General features: G+C 38.1%; 1 pseudogene; it reads left to right on the forward strand.

The window, feature by feature from the left end:
• Positions 1-7,484: 7,484 nt before the first annotated feature.
• Positions 7,485-8,759, forward strand: LOC149546116 (plastidial pyruvate kinase 4, chloroplastic-like; annotated as a pseudogene).
• The last annotated feature ends 1,503 nt before the right edge of the window (positions 8,760-10,262 follow it).

Here is a 10,262-nt window from a genome sequence, read left to right on the forward strand (position 1 = left end):
CCATCTTACTACCTATCTAAGCTATTCCACCATCTATAATCTACCCTCTTAGTTCACTTACATTCATCCATGGTGGCCCCCTCTCAGTAGAAGAATTAAGAACAGTATCTCCCCATTGCAGTACATCTAATAAAGCACTTCTACCACTTTCTACAAGCAAAAAGTTTCCTCATCTCATTCAAATGCTCAATCGATGGCATTATCAAGGTCAAGGTTTAGGACCACAAGAGCAAGGAATCAAAAAGCCTATTATTGCACAAAAGAATCCAGGATTTCATGGTCTTGGATATGTATGCAAAGGCTCACCATCTAAAAGTGTTGGTATACGCCATCCCCAAACCAAGCCTATCTCCAGGCCCACCATGCCAGCCTCCCATCACTCCTTCAAGAAATCTTATGGCATACCCCCTCCACCATCTTTGCAACCCAAAACAACCTATCATATCCCCCCTTCATCCACTAAATCCATTTTGGGTCCCTATGTCCCAAAATCTACCATCCTCCATCCTCCTATCAGCCATCATAAAAATCTTATTCCCTCCATTTCTACACAAGATCAACAAAGGCACATATCAGGGCACATCATCCATCATCATCCCCCTACACGCTCTTCCATATCCTCTCCATCTCACAAAGCTTCTTCCATATCCTCTCCATCTCACAAAGCTTCTCCTAACCATCTTCCCAAAGCTTACCACAGCAATGTGAATACCAACTTCAAAATGCATAAAACTAAAAATCCACATCCTAGGCAATCATATGTCTATTCTAAAAGACATACTCCAAAAAGACAAAATCCAATCAAAGAATGCAAAACAATGCAAAAGCCTATGAAAAGAAAACCCAAAACCATGTGGATCCCAAAGAAAAAAGTTGAAACCCAATGCGTAATGGCATCCACCATTGCTAATCCCCCATCTAGTGACTTGTGTCCCCCATCTCCTAACTCCATCTTGGGTGCCTATATCCCCAAGCACGCTTCCACAAATCCTCCATCAAGCCCGCATCTACCATCTATCCCCTATATGCTCTTTTCACACCCGTCCCAACATGTGCCAATGTTGATCCTGCAAGCATCCCCATCTCATGCTCCTTTCCAGCCTTTTCATCCCTCCATCTCCTACCATCAATCCCATCTAATCTGATCTATTGCATAAATCACACATCCGGTGTACCAACAACTAGCAACAAAATTGAACATTCCAACAGCCAGTGAAAAATCCCAAAAAAGCCAAAAATAGGTTAAGAAAGCCAAAATCATTCCAACTAAGTCCAAAGTCAAAAAGTCAAAAAAATAAAGGAAAATAAAGCATCCACTAGTGAAAACTTGGCAATTCAAGCACCTTGGACAAGTACCATGATGAAAACTTGGAAAACAAGCATAATGCGTAATCCAACCATCCCCAGCTTAGCCTATTATCCTCATGCTTTTGGTCACATCTTGCCATCCAGCTCCATCTTCCAATTTATCCACCTATCTTTCATCCTCCATCTTTTATCTATCACTATCCACTTATCTTCTACAACCTCACCCCATTATCCCAGCTATCATCCATCTCCCTAGTGCCTTCAGCTTTTCCATCCTAGCTTAAATCCTATCACATCCATCATAAGACCTCCTTCTACATGTCATCTTCTGACTGGGGGCACTATATTCCTTGGAGATCTTGTCTTGTCCATCCTCCCTTGTCATTGGTATCTTGCTCTAGGCTATCCTCATGCAAATCCAATGTCATCCTCTCATTAGCCATTCACTCTAGCGCCATCTATCAGCTCAGCTACCACCAAACTTAGCATTGTCCCCATCCTTGGTTGCACATCTATCATCATCATTGGATGCATCTTGCCAAATCCATATCTTTCACTATCACCTCATCCTTAGCTTCTGCATCTTGCACCAACTTGAGCCATCTCGCTATCTTATCATCCAGAGCTCTTGTACAGCTTGTAAATAATCTTGGATCCAAAACTTGTATCATACCTTGTATCATAGCTTGTATATCCAATCTTGTCCAAAATAACTTGTACATTTGTACCATATCTTGGTTCGTCAGCTTGTACATCCTCTTTAGCTTAGTACCATTGTATCTATCCAGCTTTCGTCTCAGCTCATCCTTGATCAACATCTTGCACACATCGCACAACCCTTGGTTAGCTATTCCAAATGCATCCTTTAGCTAGATCTCCTGTCACCAAAGTGTTATCCTTCTTAGTTCAACTTGCCAAGTGCATCACTAATCCAAATCCACCAACTTAGGTACTCTTTGATAGATCCTTGCAGGATATAGCTTTCCTCATGTCTAATCTTGGTCTGTTAGTACCTCGTCATACCCATCTTGTTGGAAAATGGTTCTCTTTTGGATTTTCACTTTCTTTTGATGTGGAATCTTCCCTTTTGGGTCTTGAAGTATCTTTTCCAAGCAATTTTTTTGTTCCCTCCTCAAGGTTGCCATGATCTTCCATATCCTGGTATGTTGTGAATGGGCACTTTGAGCATATGGTTTTGATCAAGTCTTTCATTTGTTTCTTTTTTGCTTATGGGTTACCTAGTGTCGGTTCCACGCTATTTCCTCTAGGTTTCATGTGTGATGTTGGGGCAATTCTTGTGTGTTTATTTTGAGTCAGTCCGTCAATCCTCTGGACGGTTGGTGACATGGCCTTGATGTTCTTGGTAACCTTGGCAGTTAACCAACAATCCTATAGCAAATCTAGTGCTCAACTACATGGTGGTACTTCTCTTTGAAGTATCCCCCTGCTCAAAAAGCTTCAATGGAATCCCTTCATCTCCATTATCCCCCATCCATATCCAACATCTGTCTCTCCTACCCTAGCTTGTGCAACCGTATCTCTCAAAATCAATCATCACTCTTAGCTTTAGGGATCCACAATCCTAGTCTTATGGATCCACCAATCCAATCAATCCACCAAGCCTCATCTTTCAAGATCCACAATCCTAGTCCTAGGGATCTCCAAAACCCATCTTCCATCAATCTGATTCTTTGAAATCCTGTTGCATTAGCTTTATAGTCCCCTCATCCTTCTCCCTATCCTGGATTCCTTTTTATAGCGCTCTGCTCCTTCATCCTCCACCTTCCCTAAAGTCTTAAGCTTGCTTCCTCTTGTGCATCTGATTCTCCTTTATCATTCTCCCATAGTGAGACATTGAGCTAATTTAGCCCCTTCCCTTTGCCAATTTGAGTCTCCTTGCTTATCCCACTAAGATTCTTGTACTTTTCAAGAAGTTTTCGAGCCTCGCTTTCTCTCCCCACCGCCTTCTTGAGGGGGCATCTCGCAGTCCATTCTCTCCTCTTCTGCTCTAGCCTTGGGCATCTTATTTTCTTATCTTTGATGCCATGCCACTTGTGGCATCACATCAAAGAGGGGCAAAATGTAGAAACCTAAAAATCCTTTAGAAAATAAAATATTTTTATTTTCTGGAAAAAGTCCCTGATGACATCATCATTTATTAATTAATTATTTAATTAATTAATTAATTTTTTATGTCATTAAATCCCTTTATCTTAATTAAAAATATTTAATTAAGGAATCCCTCCCAAAAACGTTTAAATCCTATTTAAACATTATTTCCTTATTTATTAATTATTTAATTAATAAATTGACCAAAAATCTCAAAATAAATTATTTATTTATTTTTTGCCCAAAACTTGGCCAATTTCCTTAAGATCACTAACCTCTTCCAAAATCTTCTAATCCTTCTTTAATTTTGATTAAAGGCTAATCCCATCATTTTCTATCCCTAACCCCAACTCAAAATATTTAATTAAGATTAAATATTAATCCTCATGTTTATTAAAAATATTTTAATAAATATCTCTTCGACCCAAACCCTTGAAATAAATAAAACTTTATTTATTTCCTAAAAACCTTATTTATCCTCATCCTAAGAAGTTCTAGACTCTTCTAGAAAGTCTTCATCCTCATCCAAAGCCTAGACTCTTCTAGAATATGTCAATCCTTATCTTTGATCCTAATCCTAATCCCCCCCTAACCTTGTCACATTCCCTAAACATGGGTTAAGACTTGCTAACCCAAGCCAAAGCTAACAAATATCTCCTCCTTCACCCACCCTCATTAAATGTCATCCACTTGCCCATCTCTGACAAGCCTAATCTAATCTTAACCCAAGCCTAATCCAAGCCTTAATCATTTGCACATTCCTAAGTCAAGCTTAAGACTTTCTTAATCCAACCCAAGTCAAAATATCTCAACTCTCTCACAAATATCCCAACCATAAAACTTTATGAAGCCCACAAAGCCATAAATGACTCTTAAGTCCATTCATTGCTCTTACAAGCCATTATGAGGGTATTTATGAGCTTTGAGCCTCTTTTTTTGACCCCTCAACCCCTCTTGCTCTAACCAATGACCCAATGACATGTGTCACTCCCTGATTGGCTGTAAGGAAGCACAATCCATGTGCTCTCCTCTCATTCAATCTAAACCTTCCATAAGCTTTCTCCCATCCTTGCATCCTAGCCCTTGATCCCTCAAGCCCTTTGCCTATTTAAGGAATCCTCTCCCAAGCCATTTTAACACAATTTAGAAAGTAAAGCCATAATGCCATTTTGAGAAGCCAATTTTACATCAAATCCATTCACCAAAATCTATCAAAAATCCTCCATTGAAGCCCATTTGAGCATTTGAGCATACTTACATAATCAAGCCATCCTAGCTATTAGACACACCTCTACATCAAGTGATCATCCTCATTGAGAGAGCCTATCCATGGCTCATATTCTCATTTGAGGACTTCACTTTGTCTCTCATGAAATTATGTTAAATTAGTATGCAAATGCTTTTGATTGTTTTAATTTAGTTTTTCTAACATACTAAAGTAGCATATACAGTAAGAACTTCCTTAAGTTGTAGGAAAGATGTTGCACAGTCAAAATCCCAAACAAATTCAGAATCCTTTTTGAACAAGTTGTAGAGAGGTGTTCCAAGTTAATTGGAGTTTTTAATAAATCTTCTGTAATAACTAGCATGTCCCAAAAACTGCATGCATCGTTCTACTTCTTCAATGTAGGAAAGGTACTAATGACTTTAATCTTTGTTGGATCTACTTGGATATCCTTAGAGAAAATGAAATGGCCTAGTACTACCCCTTCCTCCATCATCATAAAATGTTTCTCACTATTTAAGGAAATGTTATAGTCCTAACATCTTTTAAGTATTGTTTCTAAATTTGCTTTTGCCTCTACAAAAGTAACACCATAAATAGTGAAACCATCCATATAGATCTCCATATAGTCAGCCAAATTATCTAAAAAGATACTAGTGATAGCTCATTGAAATGTGGCTAGGGCATTGCACAAGCCAAAAGGTAAGACTGAGTAGGAAAACGTTCCCCATGGGTAGGTAAAAGTTTTTTTTTTCTTGATCTTCTGGGGCTATTTGAATCTGATTGCAACCACCGAAACTATCCAGAAAAGAAAAATACTTTTTGCCTGCTAGGTTGTTAAGAACTTGATCTATAAATGGCAATGGAAAATGGTCCTTCTTAGTGGTTGAATTGAGCTCCCTATAATCTACACAAACTTGTCATTTTCCTCCCTTCTTGTGTACTATGACTAGGGGTGAGACCCATTGGCTATTGAAGATGGGGTATATAAAACCAGCACTTAATAGTTTCCACAATTGATTCTTAACAATATCTTTTAAGATAGGGTTAACTCTCCTCTGAGGTTGTCGAATAGGCTTGAAGTCAAGGCTGATGTAAATCTTGTGAGTGCACATCATAGGATCTAATCCTTTCATGTCCATGTAGTCCCAAGTAGATGCACTTTGATTCTCCTATAGTAAATGCAAGATAGTTTCTTTTTGGGAGGGTGATAAGGAATCGTTTACATTTAGTTCCTTGCCTAGACCAATTTCCATTTTAATAACCTTATCTGCCATGAATAATTGAGTAGCAGGAGAAGAATCCATCTCATGAGGTAATAGTGAATAGAGAAACTATGAAGCTTCTAAATGATGTAGTGAATTCAAAGATAGTACAATGGTTTCTAATATACATTCAGTTTGAGGACACATTGGAGATTATGTTCCATATTCATTCAGAATAATGGATGAAATTATGGCATCTTCTTCTTGAGTAGCTATAAATGATTCTCTGCCTATCAACATCAACTAATGGATGGAATTGACTCCTAGATCATCATCACCCAAGTTTGGTTAGATTACTTGGTTATCTAGTAACAATGTTGTTGGGACAAAAAATTGAATGCTTCATTTTTAGTCCCATTTCAAAATTTTGAGAAAATCGGGCCTATAAATGCTTTGTGAAGCCTATGTACCTGACTGTACCTATGAGGCCCCTAAGGTATTTAATGTTCCTAACACCCTCCATTCAGTGTGTCCACCTATTCCATGAAGTTAAATCATCATTTCGAGTCATTTTTTGAAGTACTGTTTTGAGAAATTATCAAATCTACATTATCACGTAAGTGTCAAACAGCGACAGGAGGCTGTGTTTGCATCTGAATATCTTGCACCCAGAAATGTTTCAAGACTTACCACTTTGGGAGTATCTAATATCTATACCTAAGAACCTATGTTTCAAATTTTGAGTTGTTTCGAGTCTGTTTGAATAGGTTTTGAATCCCTCAAAGTTGGTCAGTTACTGTTTTCATGCTTTTGCACTTTGCACACATTTCCGAGAAGCCCTGTTTGACATGCTATAACTTTGACCCAATTGACTAAAATGCTAAATTTCCTTTTGTGTTGCATGGTTGACATCAGAGACTTCCTATGTTTAAATTTTTAAGTCTTGACAAATCCATTTGATCAGTTTTCAAACGCGATTCCAAACACAATTTATGATTTTTTACTGGTGTCAGCACTTGCAGATTTATCAGTACCCCTGTTCGTGGTGTTATAACTTGAAATCCGTAATTGTCAAGATCAAATGGTTTGTTCCCCTGTATTTTCCACTAAAAATACTACAAGTGTGCCAGTTTTTAGAACTTGATGAATCCGTTTTCACACTTTACTAGGGTCATTCCATTCACAAAAAATGATATTTTACTAATGTCCTATGTCCTACAAATCCAGGTAGCCTACTTTGAACTTCCGCCATTTCTGCCTAGTTATTCATCATAAGCCTTAATCATAGATCCATAATGTCCTCATGACAGAGAATGAGTGTCCCAGCTTTCTTTTCCCCATGTGCTCATTTGCCTAGTTTTCCAAACTGATTCTAGAGCCAATTTGTTGTTTTCTGATGTGTTTTCTTGTAGGTATTTCTGAGAAGGAAACTTTGACAGTCAATATCTTTTGACTGGGAATTCTTCATGAGACAAGATCTGACAAGGTAAAAGTGGGTGGAACAGACAATCAGTACGTCAAATCTCAGAGCTCGGTCAGATGTTTTGATCAGTTTTTAAGGCCGATCAACAGACCTCCTAGCACAAAATTGACAAGCTGCAAATTAATGAAAAGTCTACTTTTTTTATAAGGTGGAATCTCTATTCTTGGTTTGATGATGGAAATGCAAATTTTTCCCACACCCAAGCCTTTACCACTATGCTCATTCATTAGTAATAGTGAAAATTCATCAAATGGAATCAAGAGAGGAATATTTCCAAAGTTGGCTTTCACGGTAAAAAGTGACATTTTTGTGAGCCAAAATCATAGGGTTGCTCCTTCAAGTGAGATTCCAAAAAGGTGCATAATTAAAGCTCTGCAAGATTCAAACAAGAAACCAGATTCTGATAGTCTTATCTCTGGAGATGCAAATGATGACTTTTTAGAGGCAAACAACGCAAAATTGAAGAAAAAGAAGGGAAAACATCATCCTTTTCTGAAATCATATGAATCCATCTCCATGCCATCCAATGTTGATAATGAAACAAATGTGTCAAGTTTGGAATTCTCTGACACACATGTTACTTTGGAAGAGAAAGTGGCAAACGATACAGTCCTAGACTTATCTTCAGAGGGACTTGTTAAGGATCCTAAGCATCTTCTAGTCCAAGTTCTTGATAAGTTAGAGGCAGTACGATTACATGCATTGGCCTTGGAGCAGTGGAATGCAGTGCACCTAAAAGAATGTGACAGGTTTTATCGTATCAGTGCAACAAATCTCATACATTATGCTGCTTTGCGGTCAATGGATGTTCAGGAACTTCAAGAAGCTCTCTCCATTCTTGGCTTTTCAAATCTTGAGGGGATAAATGCACACATCATGGCAACTCTAACATCAGTTACCCAGATATTGCAAAATCTTACCGATATACCTTCCACAATGAAGGGGGAAAGAAGCTTTGACAAATGAGGTCCAGTCTTCTAATATTGAGGTTCCAAATAAAAACAATCCTACAAGCAACTTGCAAAGTTCAGTACTAAATTCTAATAGACAATATGAAGAAATTTCATATCTTGCAATGAAAAGCCATGCATGCCATAATGCAAAACTACTTTTTGGACCATTTGTTGAGGGAAGGAAGGCTCACATTATGGTTATAGTTGGAAATGAATCTGCAAATGATGAAAAACTTATTTACAATCTAATTAAATCTGGAGTAAATGTACTTCGAATAAATTGTGCACATGATAATCTAGATATATGGAGGCATATAGTTAAACATGTAAGAAATTTTTCTCAGATGCTAGAAAAACCATGCAGGGTTCTTATGGATCTAGCAGGACCAAAGCTAAGGACTAGTCCTTTCAAACCTCGTCCAAATGTCAAGAAGATTAAACCAATGAAAGACGCCTTGCAAAGAAGAACCCTGTAGTCGATACCAAATGAAGCCGCAGGGCAAGAGCTTTATCCCATATTGATTATGTGGGAATGCTTCTAAATGTTTAAATACCATTTCAAACAATATGTATAATGAATTGAAGTGGAAGGCTTTTGGAAAGCCGCCTTGTGCATGGTGGGGCCAGCTTGTACTCAGTTAGGCAATGACATAATAAATTTTAAATAAATACACATAACAAAGAGGATGACATCAGCAAGTTGCAGGCGACCGGAGAACTCAAAAATCTGGCACCTAGCTACTTCGGTAATCGAAAAATCTCGAAAAGTGTAGCTAGCGAGATAGCGAGGTCGCCGAAAAACTTTAAAATTCGGCGAGATTCAAAGTGTTATGTGGGTCTCACGTGCAATGCCATCAGCGAATCAGATGGTGACAAGTGGCAGCGACAGAGTGACTGGGTTATGATGTGGCGAGCAAATGTCAGTAGCACACTAGATTGCGCCACATGGCAGATCTGGCGGTTCACGTTACCTCGCTAGCCAAAGTTGCTCATCGGTTAAGCATGGCGAAGTAGCGAGGAGATGACACGTGGCAGATGATGCAGATCAGGTGTCTAATCATGGAGTGCCACATGGCACTGGTCAAACATAGAGTTGACCATAGTTTCAAAAGGTAGTGAAATTAAAGAATAAAAAATAATAATATTTTATTTTTTATTTTTATAAAACATGCACGTTCAGTCATCCAAGAGATATTTTTTCTAAAGTTTTGACTTTAGAATTTTTTAAATTTTTTTAATTTAACAAAAAAATCAAATGTGCAAATAGGAGTTTCTAGCGAAGGGGACTGTTTTTCAAACGAAGATTTCAGGCGTTTCCCAAAGGCTAGATATGCCTTATCATATACTGTTGGAATCATGAGAGTCCAAATTTTCCATTTCTGAAGTCAGTTTTTGCACAGGTGCTTCCTGGTTTAAGCTATAGCTAGAAACGTGAATTTTGGAGCTTCCTCAATGGAATGGGTAAAAAATTGAAAATCCAGTTAGGGGATCAGTAAAACTTGGTAAGAATGCGGTTGGAGTTCATGTTGCTCACATTCACTCAATTTAACCCGATTTTGCCAAGCATTTCAATGGGTAAATCAGATATTGTGGTGACTCAGCAATGTTTCATCATTTCAATAGAGATATTGTGCAAGTCAGTAACAGAAATGATGAAACAAGATCATATCAGAATGGAGATGGAAGAAAGAAGTTTTTCAGTTACAGAGGATTGCATTTCAAATAGACACTTGTCACGTGAAGATCATATCCAAGAATTCTTTCTCTTCTATATTTTTTCTATCTTTCATTCTTTGTGGGGGGGTTCCAGTTTGTGGGAAGAAGAAGTTCATTGCTATGATACCATTAGGGATTCTAGTTTTTGCACTATGAGACCATTGGTTCCAGTATTTTGACATGTTTCCATGACTGTGACACCATTTTCTTTAGCAGAACTCTCATGTGAACAGTAGTAGGAAGATAAATACAGATAGTTCAGA

This window comes from Cupressus sempervirens, chromosome 7 (genome assembly GCF_028749045.1).
Source record: "Cupressus sempervirens isolate cs-2001-9-10 chromosome 7, ASM2874904v1, whole genome shotgun sequence".
NCBI lineage: Eukaryota > Viridiplantae > Streptophyta > Pinopsida > Cupressales > Cupressaceae > Cupressus > Cupressus sempervirens.